The 27,252-nt window shown below is 34.7% G+C and overlaps 1 protein-coding gene across 5 annotated transcripts in view; it reads right to left on the bottom strand.

Moving 5' to 3' along the window:
• Positions 1-27,252, bottom strand: part of MBNL3 (muscleblind like splicing regulator 3) — a 96,232-nt gene that overhangs the window by 63,608 nt on the left and 5,372 nt on the right. For 3 of the 5 annotated variants that reach the window (XM_087829426.1, XM_016197999.2, XM_016198001.2), the window contains exon 2: positions 2,095-2,192. The exons of the other annotated variants lie outside the window; for them this stretch is intronic. The gene's annotated coding sequence lies outside the window, so the exon portion shown is untranslated. The remainder of the gene's footprint in view (positions 1-2,094; positions 2,193-27,252) is intronic. 5 annotated transcript variants of the gene reach the window in all.

Raw genomic sequence — 27,252 nt, 5'->3', positions numbered from 1 at the left:
GACATGAAAAATCATTTCTCCAGAGAAGATATACAGAAGGGAAACAGATATATGAAAAGATAATCAATATCACTAGTCATCAGGGAAATGCAAATCCAAACCACAATGAGATACCACCTCATACCAGTCAGGTGGCTATTATCAAAAAGTCAACAAATAACATGTGTTGGTGAGGATGTGGAGAAAAGGGAACTCTTGTGCACTGTTGGTGGAACTGCAAATTGGTGCAGTCACTATGGAAAACAGTATGGAGCATCCTCAAAAATTAAAAATAGATCTACCACAGGAACCAGCAATTCCACTTCTGGGTATTTATCCAAAGAAAACAAAAACACTAATTTGAAAACATATATGCACCTCTATGTTCATTGAATCATTATTTACAATACCTAAGATATGGAAGCAACCTAGATGTTCATTGATAGATGAATGGATAAGGAAGAAAAGAAGTGGTATATATATGTGTATGTATATACATATATATTTCATTATATATTATATATATCTCATATATATAATGGAATATTACACAAAAATAAAAAAGAATGAAATTGCCATTTGTGACAGCATGAGTAGACTTAGAGGGTATTATGCTAAGTGAAATAAGTCAGACAGAGAAATACATATACCATATGATTTCACTTATATGTGAAATCTAAAACAAACAAAATAAGCAAAACAAAAACAGACTCATAGAAACAAAGGGATGTTTACTAGAGTGGAGGGCATAAGGGGATGAGTGAAAAGAATGAAGGGGAATACAGTCAATAATATTGTGGTTAGTTTTCATGGCGACAGATGATTACTGGAATTATTGGGGTGATCATATTGTAAGGGATAAAAATGTTGAACCACCCTATGGTACACCTGAAAGTAGTATAACTTATATAATATTGTATACCAAGTATACTTAAATTAAAAAATTATCTATATCAATTTCTAACACAATTGGGATACTGGGAATTTTATTGAGTAAGAATTCCAAAAGTGAATTTAGGGTTTACAAAATAACCACTATAACACAATGAATGTAAATTAGCTTTACTAACCACAATTTATGATGTACTCTAAAGTGGTATCTTGGTTATTAAACAATTGGCATTCCTAGGTGTTAATAACAGCTAACATTTATGGTGCTCTTATTCTGTGCCAGACACTGTGTTAAGTGTTTTTATATTCATTATCTCACTCAATCATTCCAATACCATATGAAGTAGATAATAATAAGGAGCACTGATAAAGTCTTATTTTTAAAAAAATCTGTTGCAAATCTCAAGTCTAAACTTGTCACCAAATAGTGATATTGAGTTTTTCAATATTTAAAGTTCTCAAATGTCATAATAATAGTCATAACATTAATTTTAAAATCTCCAGTTTCTCAATTTTCTTACCAGCGTTTTGTAATTATAATATGAAAGTTCATTACTGCCTATCCATGGAAACCAGAGGATACTGAATTGCTCATAATTTTTTGAATATATCATCTCATGCATGTCTGGCAAATAAGTTAGAAAATGCTTGACATATTGGGTTTAAAATCTGCTATTCAAGAGAACATGTGGCCCAGAAATCTGGCATCCAGCTGGCCGAAGGGAAGCATAAAAGCCTTTGGGGATACTAAATTCCTCCCCCAGTAATAAAAAATTATTTATGAAAATAAATGGTTATCCAAACCCAAGTGAAAATTTTGAACCAAGATTTATAAATTATGAAAAAACTGTGAAGGTAGCCAGCCAGCGCTTTCAAAAACTCCTCTCTCTGTTGCTAACTTGTAAGCTTGCTATATCAAAATCTAGAGTATGCAAATCATAAAAAGAAGTAAAAATAAAATAAAAATTTCTCCACATGAAGGTTTCAGTACAAGATCTGAGTAAGAGCCTGAAAAGAAAGCAGGAATTTGAAAATGCTGAAGTCTAACCAGCAAGGAAGTCTGTACACTAACGTAAGCAGCACCATATATGGAAAGTAAGAAGATAACTATAGGTCAAGAATTATTTTTAAAAAAATTGACTCAACTTAAATGGCCAAGCAAAAAAGAAAGAGGAGGAGGAGAAGAATTAATGGCTTCAATACTGAGTTAAAGAGAGCACTTACATTTATACAGAGGTGAATGGACTATCCATTAAAGCTGATGAAGTTCTATACTGTAGTAATCATGTTGTGTTCATCAATTGAAAATCATGTAAGTACACCTTATAGGGATGATAAGGAAATGAAGGTTAACATTCTATCATCTATATTACCAAGTACTGAATGACTTAAATGATTAAACTTGACTGCCATATAGTTCCACATATTAATGAAGGAGACCAAAATGCCTTGATTCTATTGTAAATAACAGTATAATCCCACAAAAGACCATAAAGGTTCTCAGCATAATAGAAACTTCTTCAACTCATAAAGATGTAAGACTAAGCTTAAGTTCCCGGGGTCTGAATATGAATGGCATTATTAATCACATGTACTACTGAACAGCGGTTTAACTAAAAACATTCAAGGCACGATCAACAAAGCTGCTTCATATTAGTAATCACTGAAACAACACAATTTGGGTTATCAGGTTTGTCAAAAGTCAGATAAGATGCTTAGAAGGATAAGGATTTTGAGAATTCTAGAGTTGCAAGTAATCATGAAAGATCAAATTTAACTCATTACCATCAGGCAAGTAAATGAAGGACTCTAAACCATTCAGGGTAAATGGCTCATATTTAATCATTGAATGCATATTGACAGCAGTTCTCTATAATTTATCTCTCACAAATATATTCCCTGAACAAACATGTATTGAAGACTACCTTAGGGCCATATAACTAGATGACAAGATGTATTAATAAGCCACAGCCCCTCACGTTTACATTTTATTTTCAAAATTTCAAACAAATTTTTAAAGATAATCTTAGTGGATAGATTATATGAATGTAGGAATCCGTATGTTATATACACTTCATTTTTTAAAAACTTATGTTTAGGGCCACAAGGTTAATTATTTAGAGGCCAAGCAATATCATGAAGAACTCACCCATTCCTAACTATGTTCTTCAGGTGTCTTCCCATAATGTCTTAAGTTACAATTCTGTCTCTACCCCCCCCAAAAAATCCATGTGACTTTTCTACAGGTCAGCTGTTTCTCTCTCTCAGGAAAGGCCTCCTAAGCCTTTATTGCTGAAATATTTTCCACCTGATACCTTCTCTTCCTCATTCCCAATCACTCCTACAATCACTACAATATGGCTTCCATCTATACCATTGTATTGAAACAGCCCTAGATTCAATGGAATTCAAGAACAACACTAATTTGATTTAAACATTACTAGAACCATATGTATATTTACTCTTACCTCCCCAAGCACAGTACCTAGACAACTAGGTTCTCAATAAGTACTGCCTGAGTTGAATATTATATAAATAATAAAGGTGGCAGTGCACTTAACATAGTACTTACTCATTAAAAAATCTTTGAACTGTCAGTTGTGTATAAGCAAAAGTTTGTTTATTTACAAAAACTGATGTTTTACTTCATTCATTTTCCAAATATGTATTAAGTACTATGTACAAAATATTGGACATGGTTCCTCTTCTCATGGATTTCAAGAGTCTCAAAAACTATATTTTTGATGCCACACACTTAAATTTACATATATATATATTTTTTCATATAGAATTATGCAATGTACCTCCTTAGAAAGGAAAAAATCCCCATTGTTCTTCTAAAGCTAGCTTCTGAACTCCACCAAACAGAGGGATCACCAGGTTCTCAAAGCATTGTTCAAATAGAACTATCCACCATGATCCCATTATATCATAGTTGTGCACCTATTTCTGTGAACCAGTTTGGGGCAGGACTTATCCTGGTTCTGGCACTTAGTAGACTCTCAGTCCATTTGTTTTCATTGCATATATGAGAAAACTAGGGCCCAGAAAAGTAAAGAAAGGTTAGTGTTTTCTGTGGTGTATAGAAGGAGCTGTAGAATCACAAAAACCTGAGTTTGAACCTTGGTCAAAATATTTAACCTCAGCATTTCAGTTTCCTAGCAGAATTAAATCATGTGACAAATGTGAAAACCCTTGGTGTGAAGTAAGCACTCAATAAACCCATGATCCCAGTTAATGACATGGATCTGGTGTTAGACATCATAGGTGGGTTGTTAGGAATTTAAAGACTATGAAAAATATAAACAAATTTGGTATTTATTTGATGTTTTAGATTTTACCTTAGCTAAACTGAACATTTAAATAAATTCAGTGTGGGAGAGTGCAAAGGACCTAGATGGGAAAAAGTAAAGAGCTTCCCTAGGAAAAGAAAACAGCTGATCTAACAGCATCCTTAGAGACTAGAGTAAAACTTACCCAGATATTAGTAATATCACTTAATTCATTAGGAAAAAAGTTTTATATAATCAAAATAAAGGTAGAGTGTTTCAAGGTGGCAAAAACAGAGTAAATGAAAGCAGTATCTTTTCAGATATTTAAGCAGAACCTTTTCCAGATCTTTATAAGGGAAACAATTTAAAATGAGAAACTCTAGAGATGAGCAAGAAAAAAAATAAAGGCAAGAAGTTGACTTGTTTACTGTTTCTTTAGAAGATTCTATTGGTGAAAACTATAGAGAGTCATGGAGATGTACATTTTAGCTCAACACAGTGAAGGGCTGGCTCTTCCACAGTGCAGTGAATAGCTTCACTAGGTAATACACTCCTCTTCACTTGGTTTCTACCACATTACATGGGAAGTTGGATTAGAAACATCAAAATCACCGTACACCACGAAGATGCCATGAGTCAGAAACTTTTTATTATAGTATCAGAAAGGAAGTGCATTGCTAACTTGTGTACTACATGCATAGCACTGCATTTTGGCTTTGAGTGACACAAAATGCATATATGAGACAGATTCTCTTCTCTCAATGAGTTTATAATCTAGTTGGAGAGATAATCTCACATCCCCAAATTGTTAGAGGTGGCATATAATTAAGTTCTGAATCTCACTTGCTTTATAACCACAAACTCCAACAAAGATAGAAATGACAAACTGTGCCCTTTTAGAATACTCTCTCTTATTCAAAGGTAATATTTCTTATAAACCACAATGACTGTATCTATACAAATGAAAAAAATAGCCATTGCAGGGTTCCTGTTTACCTTCAATGTGAATATGAAAGTGTTACATCTACCAATGTCTCCCAAATGCAAAGCATTTAATACATTGATAACAGCAGGTCAAAAAAATGCAGGAAAGAAAAAGAACGAACCTATACATTTTCATTATGCATAAAAATCTGTGCTTTTTATTGGTAGTTGAGTTGTTCAGTCATGAACTCAAGCAGACCTGAAACTGAGATGCATTCTCCACATTTTTGCTTTAATATGAACCTGAGTCACAGACTCACAATGTGGGAAATGATGATCTACAGACCAATCCTCACATGTTTCAGACAAGACAACAGAACTATAAAGATAAAGGACTTGGTCACAGTTACAAAGAGAGTTAGTGACACAGCCAGCACAAGAGGTATGATCTAATAACCAGAGTTGAACACTTTGTTGTACACATTCTACATCTTGGAGGCATTTTCATCTCTCTCCCTTTCTCTCTCTCTCTCCCCTTCCCTCCTTTCTCTTCTTTCTCTTCATATTTAAAATCTTAATTTTCATGGCATGAGAATACATGTGATCAAAATAAGCCACTATGTCTCTACTTAATACCATTCTATTTATTTGAATTGGAAGTTTAAATAAATGTTTTCAAAAGAAGAAACAGAGTAATGGCCTCCTTTTACAAAGAAGATCATAAAACTGCCAGGAATCTACTAAGGAAGTTAATAGATAATCTTTATTATTTGATACAGATTGGTTTTTTTAAAACAATCCAAGCATCAAAGTCCAAAAGAAAGCAGGAGTGAGAATGAGTGACAGAAGCTGGCAGCTAGCTGGTGGAAGAGACCAAAGGAAGATACAGGCACGAATCTATGTGTTTATATTATATTGCTGAAAACCAGTGCATGGGGGGAGGGATATGTGCACTTACTTGTGAGTGTGTGTGTGTGTGTGTGTGTGTGTGTGTGTGTGTTATTGGGAAAAGGGATAAAATCTTATGACTGATAATACTTCACTTGAAACCTAAGGAATTCAGACTTTAGTTATTTAGGACAATTGGAACTAGCAGCAGAAACAATTAACTAGGGCAGTAGAAGAGAAAGCTATAAGAGAAAAGCCTACAGAAAGCTATATATAAGCATATGGCCTACAGCTTCTTAAAACAAAGAATTTTGAAGTTATTAATAACAAAAGTTGGTGGGAAAAAGGTACTCATAATTATGCACTTTCATTTCTATAAATGCTGTTAAAACTGTGTATCAATCTGTCTATAATTGATAACTAAAAATTTATATTGACAATTTTAATAAAGAATTAATTTTCATTTAAAAAACCCCTGATTCAGTTGTGTACTATAAACCTATCCTCACTATTATCCACACATGGAAAGCCCAGATGGTTACAGTTTACAACCAGCCACCACCTAGTGGCAGCTAACAGAATTGCAAGCATAGTGGCTTGTCTACATGAGGCTAGTTTTGCAAGTATAGTTTAAGAAATAGATACCCCAGCCCAGCTGGTGCGGCTCAGTGTATGAGCATCGTTTCACACACCAAGAGGTCCCAATCTGACCAGGGCACATGCCGTGTTTCAGGCTCGATCCTCAGCAGGGGGTGTGTGGGAGGCAGCTAATCAATGACTCATCATTGATGTTTCTCTCTCTCCCTCTCCCTTCCTCTCTCTGAAATCAATAAAAACATATTTTAAAAAAAGAAACGGGTACCCCGTAAAATGTCACCAAATAACAAACCATGCCTTTACAAGGACTGTTTTTATTACTTTGTTGGTATTTAAAATATATACAGATATTACAGCTGAATTTATTGCACTGCAGTTCCTATCAATAAATAAAATTTAGAAAATGAGTGGATTTCTCATCCATAATCAATCAAAGAAACATAATAATAAATTTAACAAAAATTCAGCCATCACTCTACCTAAAAGAGGTTGGGCTAATTTTTTTAAGATATAAGAAGAGAATAATGTGGCATGAGATTATTAACACAAATAATAGATGCATGAGAAAAACAGCTTTTCTTCATGAGTTTTATGAAAAGATACTACTGTTTGAAATCAGTAGATCATATAAAATAGGTACAATTAATAAAGATACTGGGTGATTATTTTAAATTGTGGTTATTAGAAAACACTTTGGGTAGAAATATTTTCAATACAATCCTCTGTGTGCACGTGTGCACATGCGCGTGTATCTTAATAAATCACATACACTAAACCTAATTATATTATTCTCTCATTACTAGAGATTCTATAATTCCTTAAAACCAGCATTCCTGGACATCAGTTCTTATTAAGGTTAACAGAAGCTATTAGTGTTTTGCTTCAATATAAATTGACCTTAGGCTATAACAAGGTGTGTTTTTCTTACACTTAATCTCTGGTAAATTCATATTTTATTTTTCCTAATGATCAAATGCAGATAAAATTCTTATTGACTGTGTGTTTTGGACAGTTGAGTTCCACTTAATTTTTCACTGCATTTGAGAATGTATTAGCAACCTCATTAATAGGAAAAATATGATCCTACAATGTGAATTCAAAATTAATTATATCTTATAATGGTAGCTAAAATCAAGAAAACCTGCCTCTTACAATTGCAAAGGTTTATAAGATAACCTTTGGTGAGACTCTCAATTAATAATGGTGAGACTCAATTCTCACATCTAGTGGGAAATAGAATTAAAACTTAAAACCTGAGAAAAATAATAATTCCGTATATCATTTCTTTATTGGGTTATTCATGTCAATAGAAAAATCAGTAAAACCATTAGTGATAAGTGGAGTGATACTGTATCAGCTAAAGATGAAATCACCAAAAGAAAATGTCCTATTATAATTGCTATCCGAATACATTAGTTATTCTAACCAGAGGTTAAAGGAGCATACTTCAAAAACCATCTGATGCAACACAAATGCTGCTTTCTAAAAGCAGATGGAAGCTGAAATGATAAAACATGATTTAAAAAGGGGAAGGGAGTAATCCATTAAAAAGGAACTAAAATAGACTTTTTAACGCTGAACACATAGTAGGTTTTCAAAAATATATGTCAGCATAAATATCATGTGCTAATATGGAGTCTATCAAAAAGCCTCCCTCCAGTAAATTTCTTTGAATATATATACATTTGTACATACAAAACTCTATTTAGGGCACATCTTGTAAGCTACTATGTTATTTATTTAGTTATCAAAGAGGTACCTCTTTTAAATCAATTAGAATATTTGTTGCACATGACTGTAGTATTCATGACTGTGAATACTACAAAACTGAACTTAATTTTTAAAGCTGTGCTCTGAAGAAAATGTCATGGGTTTCACTAAGCACACACAAGCAGCATTTCCATTTGTATAGTCTCTCTTCAGGAGAATACTGCCTCTAATGCAGGGTAGTGTGAGCATTCACATCCACACAGCACTTGAAAATCCTCACATGATAAGCAAAGTATTATTGTTATTTGAAAGAATTTCTACTGGCAAAGTGAACCTCAAAAAACATTTTAAGGTGTTCTTTATCTCTATTATTTAGTCCACATTTCTATTTCTAAATAATGCACAAATATTTTGGAGCATGTATGATATTAATGAGGGAAAATAATTTTCCCTCCAGATACAATGCATACTTATGGGAGGAAAAGGTGCACATGCAGAAATTCAATGATGACAACAGTTCATTTTATACTATTCTTTGCTAGGCTCCCTTATACTATTATTAGTGAGAAAATAATTCTTCAATTATTTTTCATCAAAAACAGAACACAGAAGATTAGCATTCTATATTTTTTCCTCCATAAACAAACTCCATAAGCTCAGAAGTGCTTTCATTTTTTAATGCTGGTTCTGGTCCCAAAATAATTTTCTCAACACGATAATTTCTATGAGGAATAATTTTTATTAATATTACCGGCCCATCAGATACTACAAAAGTCCACAAGTTTGCATTAAGGTCTTTTTATAATAACACCTTATTCATTGGAACACGGGCCAGGAGGGATCAATAAAAGTGAAACTTCCAAAAACAAAACTCTTAAACATTAATATTTGTCTCTTTATCAATCTAGATAGAAATCTTTCTAAAATTTTTTTCAAACTTTTTTGTCCTCTTAGATATAGGATAGTAAAAAAAAGTTATCCTTTTTTAAATAATTCTTGGTCATCTTAACAAAGAAACATTAGTCATGCCTTGGAGGATATGTTGGTCACTGTTAAATGGCCCCAGATGCCTGTGTTTGGAGTCCTCATGTCTACTTTTATAGTTTGTGTGTCTTCTGCCTCACTGGCAGCTATTGATTGGCTATGACATCAGAGTGTACCTCCCTCTATTACTTCCCCCACAAGCACACCAATTAAATTTTTCTGTGGTTTACAAAGCCAGATTCAATCAAATAAAATGCAGCAAACAATTTCTGTGTAAGGCGTTGAATCAAGTATGCTAGATATACATTTTAAAATACAAATGACATGGGCTATGGAGTGCTATAATGCAAGGCCCTGGAGGCTTACCTATTAATACAGTTTGAAGGCTTTAGGACCTGTTTTTCATGAGGTCTGAAGTTTCTGTTAAAAAGTGAGGTCTAAATGTCTAGATGTAGTGCCCCATCTCTTTATGGGATATGACTCTTCTCTCAGAATGCTAGCTAACATTTAGGATACAAAAAGAGGAAAATAGCCCATGAAAAGTCTGTGAAGGTTACAGACCTCCATTGGCATGTGTGATGTAGGCAGAGGTAGAACTCATGATTGGCTATGAGCCAGGGGGGATATTCAAAACAGTAAACAAGTCTAACAACATGGGCACATGACAATCAAGACTGATGCTATTCTGCCAGGCATTGCCATTTTTGTTGCTGAATCGTGTGGTGTTTGGGAAGTGAGAGCGTTGGAAAAGGTGCTCTGATCAGTGTCTATTGACCAATCAAAAAGGAAGTATTCCAAAAAGTATTTCAATAATATATGACCATACTGAGGTATGCTAATGAAGTATCACACTGTTAGTCTGTGCTTAGGTGCTTGCTGACACATAACACATGTTCGTTCAGATCTGTCGACAATACAAACACACTATAAAAGGATGTACAAGAGCCTGATTGGACTTTAGTCCTTGAGTAACAGGGAGGCTTAGATTTTCCAGGGAGCCAACTAGGAGATAGCATAGTTTGGATTCCTAGGGAAAGACAGAGCCCTCCTTAAATCTAAACTCCAACTAAAAGGCATGCCAATGATTGGGAAATACAAGGGAACTGGTTATTGCTGCCTCTGTTTATCTTAGTAAAAGCTCTAGAGAGTTAGTCACTGAACACGTGATGATTTTTAGAGATAATTACAGTGTGTAAAGACTATTTGTTGGTAAATTTCTAAAGGCAACTTAACTGCTTATGTATTTTATTTAAGGGAACTTCTGAATAAAAATTAATAATGATCATACATGTGAAATCTATAATTAACCCATTACTTACTGCTACTAAGGAAACTTTTTTGGTGGGGACATTAATATGCATCCATTTAATGACAAAGATAAAATTGTAATTTAAGCATAATGATGAGGACATTGTAACAACTTAGTCCATAAAGTTGAAAGAACAATGTGGATCTCCACTGGATCCCAGACCTAGCTGAACTTAGTATAGCATCTAGTCCCATCAGGCTTCTGTTTTCTGTGCCAAACTGGCTACCTCGCTCCTTCGTGTCATTTTTAGCATTTTTTACTGTGCTTGATCCTGAAAATGATATCACTACTAAAAATAATAAATGTGGAACAATATAGAAAGATGAAAGGTTAACAATAACCTGCACTAAGGCAAAAACACTTCTATTAATTCACTATTATTCTAAATGAATTATTTGTCAACTTTGTGGCCAAGTAGAATTCCTAAACACTGAAAAAAACACATTTATCATTGTAGAAGAATAAAGCCATCACTAAATTTTGGCCCCTAGACAGCATACTGGCGAATGATGTTACTGGTTGACTAAAGCTATGCCCATCTAAATCACAAGGCTGGCAAACAATATGGTATCAATGAGGCCAAGAAGCGTAAATCCAACTCTGTTGTATGTTTTATTTCTTGTAGATTTTAAACTATGTACCAGATATTCTAAAATCACTGATCTCTTGGCATGGGATAATGTTCAAGCTATGGAGATTTTATCAAGCTGATAGGAGATAGTCACATAATTTATTGTAAAGCTCTGAGGCCATGTAAAAGGAGCAGAAAGGAATGTCAAAATTGGCTTCTCATTTCTAAATAGAGATAAGAGAGAACTTACTTGGTTTTTGATGGAAAAAGAACAAAAGGTCAAAAGAGCACAAAGTCAAAGGGTTATATTCTCCGTGTAAAAGAAACCTCCGCATTAGCGATTTTCAACCTTTTTCATTTTATGGCACACATAAACTAATTACCAAAATTCTGTGGCACACCAAAACATTTTTGTTTTTTCCAATCTGAGAACAAAAATAGGTACAATTTTGATTCATTCACACTAGATGGTTACTGTTGTGTTGACTGTTGTCATTTTTTATTTGACAATCTAAGGGAAAAGAGGTCAGAGCCCCTGACTAGTCAGGTTTTGCATGTTTTAAAAATTCCTGTGGCACCCAAATGTGTCTCTTGCAGCACACCGGTTGAAAATTGCTGATTCACATTAATCTCTAATGGTTCAAATGTCGTTTAAACGTGAGTGTGTATGATCATGAAAAACAGAATAGTAAAACATGAAATTTCAGCTGGACAAAAAATATAATAATAGCTAATATAAACACTGTGTTCCCTATGTACCTGGTGTTAATCTTAGCATTTTCACATACATTAATTCATTTACTGCTCATAACAATCCTTTGAGGTAGATACCATTATTGTCCTTGTTTTACAGATGAGGAAATTAAGACATGGAAAAATTAAGCAAATTGTCTGTCACACAGTGGATGAGTGGAAAAGCCAGAATCAAATGCAGACATGCTCCAGAATGCTTGATGTCAAGAACTACTCTCTACTGCCTCCCATGGGCACAGCAGTGCACAAACATAGCCTAAAATTCATAAGCTTATTACTAGCAATTTCAACACATAATGAATCCAAGGTGTGTTTTTTTAATTGTAAAGATTATTCAAACTTCTATTAATATATAGTATGATTTCTGGATGTGCCATGTAATACTAACACAGCTCTCCTTCAGTTTTATTTTCAAATGAAATATGTAATTGCATTATATTCATAGATTTGATGTCAAAATACATAGGCATTTGTTGAATTAGAAAAATGAAGTTTAACTTCACTGTCTTGGGAAACCATGAGTGCCTTCTTAATGGATGTGTTTAAATGTAGGGAAGAATAACTCAAATGGGATATGCATATCATATGTGTGGTTGAATTACATCCAGACACAGAACTATACTCAGGGTTTCAGCACCCCCATCAAACATGTTGGCCCCTCTCCATCTCAACATTTGTCATATTATAGTGGAACTCTTGCTTATCTTTCTGCTTGACTCTGAGGTTCTCAAAGGCACATCTTATTCGTCTTCAGTGTCTGGCTCAATACCTCATACATGGTAAGCTCTCAACAAATACTTGCTAAACCAATGGAAGTAGTGAGCACCTGCTCTACAGGCGACATTGTGCTAGCTGGTGGGAAAATAAAGATTTGGTCTACATTCAGGGTATCATGACAAAATACCCAGTACATAGTGGGACAAATAAGAGAGGCACTCCAAAGAACAAAGATCCTCAGTGTGAGTTTTTATATAAGAAATCAACTTTCCCCATAAAGGTTACAGAATAAGTGGGAATCCAAAGCTGTCCCAATCCATTACCTCTCTTTAAAAATAGATCAACAACCTTCTCAATTTAGCTGTTAATTTACTTTTGTAATTCCTCAAATAGGAATAATATAACATTCATTATAGATAAGTCAGTACAACTTTTAATAAGTTTTATTGAGATATAATTCACATACCATAATACTCAGTTTTTAAAATGTACAATTCAGTGGTTTTAGTATATTCACAGATATGAGCAATCATCATCACAATCAATTCTGGAACATTTGAATACCCCTTCCTATCAAAGAAGTCCTATACCCTTTAGCTATATTCCCACTCCTTCATCCTTCAGCAACCAAAAATCTATATTCGCCTCTATGGATTTGCCTACTGCACATCTCATATACATGGAATGAATCATGCAGTGTGTAGCCTTTTGTGTCTGGCTTTTCTCACTAATAAAAAGTTTTCAAAGTTCATGCATGTTGTAGAATGTATGTGTACTCCATTCCTTTTTATTCCCGAATAATACTCCATTGCATAGATATGCCACATTAAGTTTACCTGTTCATGAGCTGATGTACCTTTGGGCTGTTTCTTCTTCTTGGTCATTATAAATAAGTCAGTAAAATTTTAAGACAAAATGATTAGACTACAGAAAGACACCCAAGGCAACTTATTATCAACTTATTATTTCTCTTTAGACAGTGATAATTTGTGATGCTCAAGCTATAGAAAAAAGGTTAGGCTCCTTATGTTAATACTAAAACTTATTTGAATACTTGCTCAGGGGTGTATTTTCAACACCTAGAAACATGACTGACTTATTGAATGTGTTTATTAAAGGTATATTGAATGAACCACCAATGCAAAAAAAAGCAGAAAGTGGGATGGAAAGGAGAGTAGAACAGAAAATTCCTGGGAGGTCAAATATTAGGGGAAAAACAACCCAGGATTTAAAATGTGCTGTGATAGCTCATGCACTGAACATAGTTTACATTAAAACCTCCTAAACAAAAGATTCCTATAAAATACCAGGAATTGTCACTATTAAATAATAGTATATCCTACCTTAATACAACTTTTTAAAAGTCTGGTTGCTGTTACTGACAATATTATGCAGAAGAGACTTATCCAGCACAAGTGTACTGTTAATTTCATAATGCTTTCTCTCCTCCACTCCTAACAGTTTATAGCTCTATAACTCAGAAGTCATTATAAGTCTGTAGCATCTGGTCATTCCAGATGTTTACTTCATTCAAGCAGCACTGTGTTTCAGGAGTGCTCAGTGCTATGTTGCTAAGACATAGTGAAAGAGACAGGCAGCAAACTCAAGATCCCAATAAAACCTTTTTTATACTTCCATAATATAACCACGGGGGTTACAATATAGACTATTGAGTTAGAGAGGTAAGTTCAAGTTTTGATGATGCTGTTTACTAGCAGAATGTCTTTGGGCGTGCTTCTTAATCTCTCTGAGCCTCACATGCCCTGTCTGTAAAAAGGAGGTAACACCAACTTTACAGGGTTGCGGTGAGGATTAGATGAGACAATATATGTAAAAAGCTTACCACAGTGCCTGGCACAGAGTAAGTAGCTGCTTCTATTAGAAAATACTACAAAGTTACTTCACCTCTCCCTATCACCTCTCCCTATTAATATGATCTTAATATTCCTTTTACTTCCCTTTTTCCCTCCATATTCTAGAGTTAGTCCTGCTCTGACACTAAAAACTAGTTATTGATAAATAAAAAGGTATGATTGATTTTTAGGTCAGATATCACATGGGAATACACAATTTAAAAAGATCCATAGCCACTACATAAATACAACTGCAATCTAGTGCAAAACTCAGGTTTGCACATAAGTTAAAACTGTTCTTGTGTGTGTTTGTGTGCATGTGTTGTGATGGTGCATTTAATACTTTGGATGGCCTATTACAAACTTCTGATAAATATGTAGTCTGTAAGTGTGCTTTTCAGACAAAAAGAAGACACAATGTATAATAAATTTTATTGCTACACCAATTTTCCAAGGCTATAGGTATAACGATTTCCTAGTCAAACACTGCTTTGGAAGGATGTCAGGGTTGGTACACTGTAAAAGTCAATTGCAAAAGAAATGCCCAACCGGTATACATGACTTTTCTCCATGTATTTTTGTAGATTTTAATTTTTTCATATGCATTTGCATAGCTTGTTTTCTGGAGTCAGATAAATTTGTCCCCTTCCCCAATTTTTCCAACTGCTCTGCACATATGAGGCTACAACTTTCAATTAGAATAGTGGAAAAATCAAATTCCTGCCATGAAAAGAGGCTACAGACCTTTGGATGTCAACATGGGCATTTAGCAACATTAACATTGTACGAGGTACTGAGGCTAAAAATCCAAATGTAAGCTCACCTTCTGAAACAAGAGGGGGCTACGATGATAAATATACAGAAGAGAAATCAAATAGAATTTGAATCTGAAGAAAGTGAATGACTACCTCTCAAAGGCGGCAAGTCCCACAAACCCAGACTTTCCTAGCTTTGAAAAAGACAAGGTACTTGGCATCCTAAAGTAAATGTTCCTCTCAACTTAATGCAGCTGGGCAGAAGTGGAGGCAAAGGCTTTTACTGCAAAGCCATTTTAAGAGGGGTTTGTTTGGAAATACTCTCTCATCACTCACTTTTGTCTTCTTTGCTGGAATTTTTCCATTTGAAGCTCAACAAACAAGTCGTCATTTCATTGGTATTTATGACAATATTAATCATACACACATAAACAAAGATAACACAGTAAAGACTTTTGGAAAAATACATTTTCTATATGTATTTTAATTTTAAATATTAATAATTTTAATTATGATCTTTATTTCGATGTGTAAACCTCGTAAAAAATATAATTGCACTAAGCAAAAGGACTCTGTGAATGTGTTATTAGTGATACTAATCAACCCCCAAAATGATCCATTTGCAAATTCAACTTCTTTACTGAATACAATAAGAAATTGTAATAATAATATACCAGAGAGCAGATCCTGAAAGAGGAGGTGAGATGCCTATGAGGTGTAGTTAATTAGTAACATGGAACATGGCTTTTGAAGAGATATCAGACTAAGTTATTTAGTTAAGAGATGCATAGAATCCATAACTTGATTATCAAGCTGTTTAATTCCTTCAAAACAATAGCCTTAATTGAAACCAACCATATGAACCTGCTTTCTTTTCCAATTACAAGGCAAAGAGTTGAAAATTGTTGATCATGTATTTAATAAGCACATTTATGCTATTATTGTAAGTTTAGTTCAGCTGAATAATTTTTTCCTTAAACAAACTAAAAAGATAGCCTCAATAACTTAAATGTGAAACCACTTGGTTTCCTTCTCTATTTCTGATACTATAGAAATCCATTTTCTTCAGCATAAAATGGAAAGAAAGAAATTTAAACTAGAAATCATAAATAATAAATTAATACCAAAATTTTCACAGTCATTTTAGAAATACGTTTAACACACATTTTCTCTGAAGTGGGGGGAATCGTTTAGTCTAAGTTACTTCTGATTTTGTGCACTGTGTTTTCTTGGCAGGAAGATGTTATTAAACTATTTTGATTCCTGTTAATGGAGTATTCTTAAATTCTTATCAACCAGTAATATTTGCACAGTAACTTGAAATGCAGCATAAAAATACAAAAATTGAAATAAAAAATACATATTTTGGGGGGATGTAATTCTAATGAAATTTAATTCTCAGAACGGAATATTCCTTTTAACCATAAATTCACAAGCATTCCACCCATGAAAACTTTTTTTTTCCTGGACTATGTGGCAAAATAAACACAGTTTGGGAAATGCTGGTTTACATGATTAATACCTTTACACCATTATTCACAATGGCCAAGATATGGAAACAACCTAACAGTCTATCACTGGATGAATGTGGTATATACACCATGAAATATTATTCAGCCTTAAACAAGAAGGAAATCATGCCATTTGTGATAACATGAATGGCTCTTGATCACATTATGCTAAGTGAAATAAGTCAGATATAGAAAGATGTAAACTGCACGATCTCTTATATGTGGAATCTAAAATAGTGAATAGGGGAGAACAGAATGGGGCTGTTAGGATCAGGGGGAGATGTTGGCCAATGGATATAAAGTTTTAGTTATGCAAGCTGAATAAGTTCTGGAGATTTAATGTACAACATGTTTTTACTATAGTTTGTACACTTGAAATTTGCTAAGAGGGTAGATCTTAAGTATTGTACAGCAAGAGAGAGAATGGTTAACTATGTAAAGTGATGAATATGTTAATTAGCTTGATTGTGGAGTTTATTTCACAATGTATGCATACATCAAAACATCAAATTGTACACCTTAAATACATACATTTCCTCTTTGTTAATTATACCTCAATGAAGCTGGGGTGGGGCAAAAAATAACTTCAAAATTTTAAGTTTTTCAACATTTTACAAAATTTGCATCATTTTTCTTTTTTAATTTAATTTATTGACTTTTAGAGAGAGGAAGAGAGAAAGAGAAGGAGGGAGGGAGAGAGAGAGAGAGAAAGAGAGATTTGTTGTTCCAGTTATTCATACATTCATTGGTTGCTTCTTGTATGTGCTCTGACCAGAGATTGAACCCACAGCCTTGGCATATCAGGATGACGCTCTAACCAACTAAGCTACATGGCTTTTTCTTTTTAGAGTAAAAAGGATTCTAAGAGCCTCAGAACAGCAAATCTTTCTCTTTGAGTAGAGTCCATACCAACCTAAACACTAAATACAAGGCTTACATTAGAGATATTTTGTACCAATAATCATCAGCTTCTAAGAAAAGAACAACATGTGTTCAAAAGCGAGAATTGGGAGGGTGATTAAAATGAGGGGAAGTGAATCTGGACCTGAGGTTTATTTTTTAAATTATATGTAAAAATATAAGACTCCTGAAAACCTGAAGTTGCCAGATGCAACACAGGGACGGTGTTTCCCATGTTAAAATTTCTAATTTTATGAAGGACTGACACTGAAATTTAGTCTAAAAAGAAATCAAAGAATAAAAGTACATCCTTGGTGGTCATATCTGAATCCTCATTATTTTTAATAGTTTTCCTCATTTTGTCTTTATTTTTGTTGAGCCTGACCTATAGAAAGATGTCAGTCACATTTTCACTAATTCAGTAGCATTGTCTCATCTCTAAAGCCATTTATAAACAATCTTATATATAATTTTGGCTGAATTCTACTATCTTTTTTGTGTGTGTGCAAACCTCATGTTTCTTTTTATTACAACCTTAATCCTGTACTTTAAGGGCAAAAAGAATAAATACCAGAGTTCTTCATGGATTACTTAATCACACTGCACAATAACACTGAGCATATTAACAAGATACTGGGCAAGTAGGTAGGCTCCCAATACATATCTGATGATTTAGAGACGCTTCTTACATTCTACATTTGATGAGTAAAAATAGGGTCAGAGATCAAATTCTGCTTCACTTCTGCCTCCTTGTCAGCCAGTAAGCATATCTGAGTCATTCCTACCCTGCGAACAATAAAACTCTTCCTTCCCTTGATCTTATTTCCTTGTGAAGTTCCAACATTTCTCATTACTAATCATCAAGTATGTCAAAAAAGTAATCATTATCAATTTCATTTCCCAACTTTTCATTTACTCCTCAACCTTTTAAACTGGCTTCTGGTCTCTAAAAATGTCACAAAAGACCTCTTAACTACCAATACCAGTGGCCTCGATTTATATAATTCCTGTGGTATTTGTTGATTGCTCCCCTCTTCTAGAAATGTACTTTCTCCTTCGTTTCTGTGACACAAAGAGATTCCTCTTCTGGTGCTCTCCTTGGGCTGCCTTGGTCATTCTTAAGGGTAAAAGACTGACTCCCAAGGTCTTGCTCAATTATTTTCTCTGCATTCTGGACAAGTTTAATCCAACTTTGCTGTAGATTTTTCTACATGGCTGTCTCAGCAACACTTTCTCTTAACATCATTTCACACATTCTCTGGTATTTCCTATTCTACTGCAGCACCATCCACCAGATAGCTAAACCAGTCTTTCTTCTATTCAGATGAGTAAGAGATTAATGTTGGCTTGACCTACTAGGAAATAAATGTCTTCACTGATGGAAGAAGCAGGCCATGGGTCATGAGGTCATGGTATGGTCCCCAAATGATGAAAACAATGTGACTAGACAATGATGAAATTATCGTGTGTGAGAAGTGAGCTTGCATTAAAATGAAAGCAAAGAATTAAAGGTGTAATCTTAACCTGATACCTATTAGATGCCCAAGAGAGTACTTGCCTGGCTAGAACCAATTATATTTCACAGTTAAAGGAAATCTTGTTATAACAAAATGAAAGCACCTAGTCGAGCATATAGTACACAGCAATTGTTCAATAAATGCTATTGACTCTAAACAAATACTATTGTTGACTCTAAATAAATACTATTGTTGCACGTTTTTATTGGGTGTAAAAATTGGGGTTCAATTTTATTCCAATATATGGATATAGGAAATATACAGATTATTCCTGCCTATGGATATTAGGATTGATTTGAAAGTAGACTATGTTCCTGGAGGTGAAGGTAGTATTAAAAGCTGTCACCCAAGAAATCCAGGCGCCAATGTCATCCTGTCTGGGCCTGCTAGGGTAAGTGTCAAGGGAAGTCACAGACCTCTGACATCTCATGTGGTTAAATTCTATATCTCTATTTGCACTGAGCAAATCAAAAAGGTAACCTTAATGACAGAAAAGCAATGGCCGTTTATTTTACTTTCTAACTTCCTATTTCCTAAGTATGTCCTGCTCCAGGATGCTAAAAGTATAGTCTCAGAAGTCTGGATGTGTGCTTCCTGAAAGTGCTAATAGTTGCAATTCTTGAGACCAAGGGATTTTCCTCAGTTATCAGTTAGAAAAAATTTGCCAACAGAAATACCAACATATTAATTTCTTGGCCAAAATTCTATGAAAAGAAGAAATATGGTGTAAAAGATTATACCATAATTAAGCAAAAGACTAGCAAATCTAGCATCTGTTCCTTTCCATCTTCCTTCTTCATTCTAGAGGAAAGTTTGTTTTCACAGTCTCATTGCCTTCTGAGGGGAATTTTTATTCACAATATACAAAATAAACTCACCTGTCGAAGGTATTGAATTCTATGTATACCTTAAAGCTTTAAATGGCAGATGTTACATGAAGGATTATAATATTTTACAAACAGACTGAGGAAAGCCGGAATGCTGTGTGAAATGAATGATAGTTTGGGGTTGGGTTGGCTTTAGCATACCTTCTTACATATGTTTTCTTATCACCATTAATTTGCCAAGTATTCCATAACAAGAAACCTAGAAGGCTAAAGTGAAAAAAGTAGCTGACACCCCAAACCAATGACTAATTTTGTTTGCCTAAAACACACACCCAGCCACATGCTTGCTTGCTGCAGCTGAAAATCCTGAATAGCTCACATAATATCTTCCTACACCTTGTTCCACCTACTCTATGCTACCCTGTAAATGTTTACAGTGAAATAGATGCTACAGGCAAAGTTATCCTCTGGCCTAAAGCCATCCATATTAGTACTTTCTAAAGAGCTTTAACAAACTGAATAGTTAAAACCTGTGACTCCCAGGATTTGTAAATATATGCAGGTTCACCTATCAACATTTTTTTAGTTTTTATCATCATAAATATAGTAAAGTATGTAACTTTTTTTGGTGATGCTGCCACATGTTATTATGGTGCTTAATTGTTTCACATCTCATTTCATAAATTGATTGCTAATTATACAACCAGATGTGTAAATCTTTTCCTATTCTTAAAAAGTTTAAATACGGTATATATGAAGAGGGAAATAACTCATTTACAATGACAGAGCTCAGTTACCCTCATTAGAGCTGAGATTATATTTTATTTTCAGAACAGTAACTTGAGTTTAACATTTAAATATAATGAAAAGCCTAATTGCATTTCAAATTCTCAAGAGTTGAGAAAGCAGCAGTGCTGTAAGGCTCTGGAGCATGTCCACAGGAAGAGAACTTTGGAAATGAAGTCATGTCCAGCGATAAAAGAGATTTAATGGAATGGGGAGGAAACTGGGGGTGGGGAGGTGAGGAAGAGATCCTAATGATCCTCCTGTAGATACAACTTTACCCAGAAGGCAATATTTTCCTCCCATCTAACAATTATTTAACTCAAATGAATATGCACAAATGATCCAGACTTCTAAGAACATTTCTAATCTCCTAATGGATTATACTCAGTACTTCATGTGAGTTAATGTTTTTTTCCTAACACTGAGCTTAATTCTCATCAGTACAAAAAAGTAATTAGAAAAACCATATGGTTATTGTTTTCTTTATTTGTATAATCATTCCCATCAATAGCTCAGGTATATTTAACAGGCTCTCGGCTTATGCCTCCCACCTACAATTTTTAAATTCATTTTAATGTGTGCCTTTGTTCAATGCAGAAAAAAAGCCATTCACAGGTTTTTTCCCAATGTATTGTAAATATGTACATTTATATTTATTTAAAAACCAACTTGCTTCTTGCAAAAAATTTCTCATGTGACTTACCATTTTCGATTTGTAAAAAGCAAAACTAATTTTTGAACTCTTTTAACTTAAATTTAACTGATTCTAAAATAAGATGGGGTTATTGCTATTAGAAGCACCTCATACACAGCCGCCTTAAGATTTTTGGTGGTTATTTTTTTCTAAGACATCTTCTTTTGGCTTCTGTTCCTAGCTAGCATCATTTTCTGTCTCATGATCTAGTAATATCACTTGATAAATACATAATACTTGCATAATGTGCATCCCCTCAGGACTACAAAATACAGTAGATATTAAATCTTATAGTATACTTAGCACAGAAATATGTCTCACTTCTCAGTTTCAGAAACACACACATAACTCTCAAGGTACTTAACCAATAAAACTCAATGTGTAAGGCTCCAAGCCCCCAGCATACCTTGGCCACCTTCCTTTCAAAAAAAGGGGAAGGAGAAACATTTCTGACTTCTTTTGAAGTAACATCCACTAAAACATTGACCTTTAAATCTTTGACAGCAACAGAAAGTAAGAAATACATTTTAGATCCTAATACATATCTACATATGTACATGGATCTGAAATAAGCGTTACCAAAAATACTTAACCTTACTACATGATACATACATTCTGATATTCTTACTGTTTATTTTACTCCAGTTTGTTTAAAAGGAATGCCAGGCACAACCTACTAAATGGAATGCATTATGCATTAATGAGTTATTGCTCACCACTTGAAAACTACAATGATAGAACAAATAGGCATTTCTAATATCACAAAGTAATGTTGTTGGCTCCACATATAGTTGGGTATATTCTAATTAATTTTTATGCCATTAATACAGACTGGTAAATGAACCTAAACCAGCTTGAAATATATTTTTGGATAATCTATAAATAAATGGCTTGCTTAACAAAATAATAATGTTAGGAAGATGGAAACGGTATGTAATCTCTTAACACAAGAACTTTTAAGGTTTGGGGATCATTATTTAAATGCAACTGTGTTGCTACTTATCAATGAGTGTTATTATTCAGGCCAATAGAACATTGACTTAGAAAAACCTTCTTTGTTCTTACTCTAAAACATTTTTTATTCAAGATATTGTCTTTAATTTGAGCTAATAAAATTTTAATGTATATCAACATTCAAATTCAAGAATATTCAAAAATAAAATCATGTTTTAAAATATTTGTTTAGTTCATCTAGTCACTATATGGTTTTTAAATCTGCTCAAGGCATCATCTAATAATAACAACAATAATGCATATACAGTTCATTTATAGAGTATTTTAAACTTTAGAAAGTGCTTTTATTTTGTGAACTCGTAATGAATGATCAGCAATCCTTGGATTACTGAATATTTAAAGCATATGACATTTTCCAGATCCAAAAATGAAACTTAATATTTGGTTTGTTCTGAATGTGACAGATTACTCAATCCCATGAAGAAATCCAGGTGCTGGACTCTAATGATTGCCTGTATTTTAGAGGTCCAGGCCACTCCTGCCATCTTTCACCAAATTTGGGAGATATGAAAGAAATTAAAATTTCAAGGTAAGGGACCAAGCCAAGTTCTGGAGTGGGGGTGTCACACAACCTCCTTTTGTGGAAGTATTTACTAAAGATCTTACAACAGATGTTTATCTTTTATAAACATTTAACATGGCAAATTGAAAGCTTAGGAAGGTAAGGGAGTGAAGGACAAGTCAGGAAGTCAGGAATTCCTGGATATGAACCTAATCTTGATCTTGTTCTGTTTTTGCTCTAAATCAATGCCAAACTCTTCACACCTCAGCTGCTTTATAGCAGGCAAGAATTATACAGGGGCTAGAGCTATTTCCTGGGAATGCCTCAGGTTAAATGGTTAATATTACAGCCCTCAAATGTACTTCCACAAAAAGCAAGACATCCTCCATATGTATTAGTTACATTCATTATATTGGGAATTGAAATGGAGTATCTGTGTCCTGCTACACTGAACTTGAAAAGAGATCATTCTTTCCATTCCTCAATTCTTGTCCATGTTAGCAACAATCAGTTATACAACTAATTAGGACACTTATTCATGTGAATTTTAAGGTCTTTAAGGTAGCCGTAACACCTGTGAGTTGAATATTTTCAGGCAGTTAATACTTAATACTTGGCAAGTTCAAGGTCCTCATCTTTATTTGTCCCCTCTCCACTGTGTCATCAACTGAAAAGGAAATGACCTGCTCACCCAAGTCCTAATTTGACAACTTGTGGAAATGTTAGTTGGTCCCTGTCATGAAAAGAAGCTCAGTTTTCCGTGTCAGGAAGCATCACATCCATGTCTAGCTCTGCTCATGCTGGACTCTTCAAAAGGCAGAATGTGGTTTCACTTTCTCCTCACCACTTAATGATAAAAGTGCTCTGGTCCCGTTTTGTGGCACTTAATGAATGGCCCTCCCTCCCTGGATTTGGACTGTTGGCCTTTCCAACCACTCATTAACTGGCAGGAAATGCCCTCCTCAGCAATCACTATTGTGTAAATAGAGCTATAAACTTTGGAAGGCTGGTACAATCCCAGATCCTAAAACTGCACGTGTGTGGGGGTGGGGTGGGGGGGTGGAGTAGAATCTTGATTGTAAAAGCATTGCCTTCCAAATTAAACTCAAACCACATGATACAGTCCATAAAATATACAAAACACGCAGTCCAGTGACAGATTTATTGTAGCCATACAGAATAAAGCCAAAAAATAATCTCTATATGGAAAACACTGCTACTTTTGACCCATACAGCCCCCAAACAGGAAGTTAAAAGCAAATCAGCCAGCTGTGGCCTCCTTAAGTTATGAAGGAGGCCAATGCAACCAGCATTTCCTGTCATTGCTTGCCACCATTTCTGAGTACCTCTGTCTGAATTGTTTTCTTAGCTAAAAATATTATGGAAATTTATCTGGGGATAGATGGAAGGCAATAAGGAGGGCTATTATATCATCTAGGTTTGAAATGTAACTTTTACCAAAAAATTTTACTTTGTACAGGTCACACAACCAGTCAATTCAACTTCTTCATTTTAATGAATACAGGAAAAATAGATTACATTAATAAATGCAAAAGTGTTTAGAATCAGACATTAGGTAGACTAGCTGTATCCTGTTAATTCAGAATCAATATTCAAAACCACAATTTTCATGCATCTAATTAGTAGGACACAACTGCAGACTACAATGTCCCTGAGAAGAGGAACTAACTTGTTAGAGTTTCTCCTCTCTCCCTCTCTCTCACCATTCTCACAACACAACTTATGAAACTTCAAAGTGTATGCATGTATGACAGCTTTCTAAGGGAATCACATTTCAGATCCTTTTTATTATCATCATCAACATCATAATCATCACAGTCTCCACAACTCATGGAGGTGTTCTCATTTTTTCCCAGCACTATAAAATGTCAAGCCATATGTCACATTTTTCCAGCCTGTCATTTTTTCAATCACAAAAGAGCTTTGGAAGGGGAGTTTTAGTCAGAAAGTACACTGAATCTCTAAGTATGTCTAATGAGTCCCCCAACAAAACCAAGTTTATCTTTCTAAGAAAGAGGATTAATAAATGGTAGAAGGGCAGCTTGTTGGCCAGTCAAAAGTTCCACCAAAACCCAAGGCCTTTCTCAAAAAAAAAAAAAAAGGCCCTCCTTTGGGAAGCCTGTCAATCTGAGTCCAGCCCAGACCCTGGCTTCAGAAAGCCAGCAGAACGTTTATTGACACAGCCTCTGTGGGTAGCTGAGGGCACTGCCTCAGGCGCTCATGAAACAGATCAGATTACGCAACACCCCCTGCTAACCACCCCCCCCCCCAACACACACACAGGTTTTTCTGTATTTTGAAGTCCTTAGACATAAAATGTGGACCTTATAATGTGTGCTAGTTTTCACTTCATACTTCTGGGTGAGCTAATAAGGTTTTTCTTCAAGCTATCCAATTACTTAGGGAAAATGCTGACATAAATGAGTTGGGAGTTCAAATTTTTCCCAAAATCACATCTGAAAAGAAATTCAGTTCACTTTTTTGGGATCCTCATCGATCACAGACACCAAGAATTTTGAGAAACATCAATGCACCCTTTAACAAAACAGCACCCACAATTGGACCATTTATTGAATGCCTACTTTTCAGAAGACAAATGTAAACTCCACTTGGACACTGAGGTGAAATGTGATCTCCATCACTGTGCTGTGGGTCTTGTTGAATATGTCTCTATAATATTTTTAATAGAACTCAAAAAAACCACTATATAGTTCATGAGTCCAATCATAATAAAGCAGCTACCTTAATATTATGTGACAATCTCATTTACTCAATTTGTAAAGTATTAAATAACTGAGGAATTATACTATGAGATACATGCCCAAGCTAATATTATACATGATGTTTTTGTTTTGCTTTGTTTTGTTTTCTTGGGTAAATGTTGAAGACTACAAAACAAAAGATGAAATGCAAGCGCTCTGGTTCTTTCACTCTCTCATTTTTTCTAACAGGCCACCCCCTCCAAAAAGCCACCTTGTTTTCTTCATACTGCCACATAAGGGGAGACTGCAAAAGCTGTACCTAAGGCCTGATGGTCCTCTGGGCACAAAAGATAATTGTGATGGATCTGCAATAGCAGCTCCTGTCTATTCTACTGTGTTGGCTTTGCTTTCTGGATACAGTAAAAAAATAAAAAATATATAAAAAGAGGCACTATTCATACCTGTATCTCGGTAAATAAAAACTATGCAAATACAACCTCTAAATGGGCAATCACTGTTTGACTGAAAATGAGACAGCTCCCAGTGTCATTTTGGGGTTTTGTCTGTGACTTCATCACTTTCTAAACTATACATGACACGTGGCATCTGAGTCACAGTACTTCTTATTTTTGTTCCTTTTTAATCTGGTGAAACGGTTTAAAGAAAGGTTTCTACATGACTTCCTGTTGAAGACTAATTTCCCTTGGATGTAGAGAAGATATACTAAATGCAACTATAGGTGACAGAAAAATAACTGCTGGCTTTCAGGCCAATCCTTGAGATCTCAGCCCAAAGTGTGACAATGCTTGCTTTTCCCTGAACTTGTTAGAGAGTTAGTTGCTACTGTGGCCTCCAGCAGGACATTCAACCTAGTGTTCAGTCTCTTTTTCATTGTTGTTGTTGATTTTTTTCAAAAAAAGAACAGAGATGCTGCTACCTGAAGTCACGGGAAGGGTGTTCATAAAATACAGAACCAAGTTAGAAAGACAAAACTTTTCTTCCATTTATTTAACAAACTTTTACTGAGAGTCTATGTGCCAGGAACTGGGACTATGAGCTAAGAAGACCCAGTAATATGCATAATTAGGATTTACTCATACATTCAGGGAAACTTGAATAAGCCTAAAGAAACCATTCTCAAATTTTCACACCAGTTCTGGGTAATGCCAAGGAGCTCAGGATTCAAAGAATCTGATGGGGACAATTTTAAGCCAATTTAAGTGATCCAAAATGGAAAACAAGATCCAGCAAACTGTCTGTCTCTAGGATGCTCCCATGTTCTAAAGAGATCAATTAGCCTGCTGGAAGTCTCTAGTACTAACCCCTTGAATTTCTGTTCAGACTGCTTTTCTCAATTGGAAGCCCTTTCTTACTGGGCTGTTGTAGTTCACCCGCTGTGAGCATAAAATTTAATAAAAGCCCACAAAACTCCTGACTAAAACTGGGAACAAATCACTTCTACTCATGAGCCAACTTAATGCTGATGGAAGTAGGACTTGAGAGTGGACATAATATTTTAACAAGCATGCCTAAGTGATTCTGAACACTCTAATCAGGCTCCTTTTATTTCCTTAA

Source organism: Miniopterus natalensis, chromosome X (assembly GCF_054644295.1).
Source record: "Miniopterus natalensis isolate mMinNat1 chromosome X, mMinNat1.hap1, whole genome shotgun sequence".
NCBI classification, from domain to species: Eukaryota; Metazoa; Chordata; class Mammalia; order Chiroptera; family Miniopteridae; genus Miniopterus; species Miniopterus natalensis.
The sequence above is the reverse complement of the archived record's forward strand: the minus strand, read 5'-3'. Positions and strand labels throughout refer to the sequence as shown.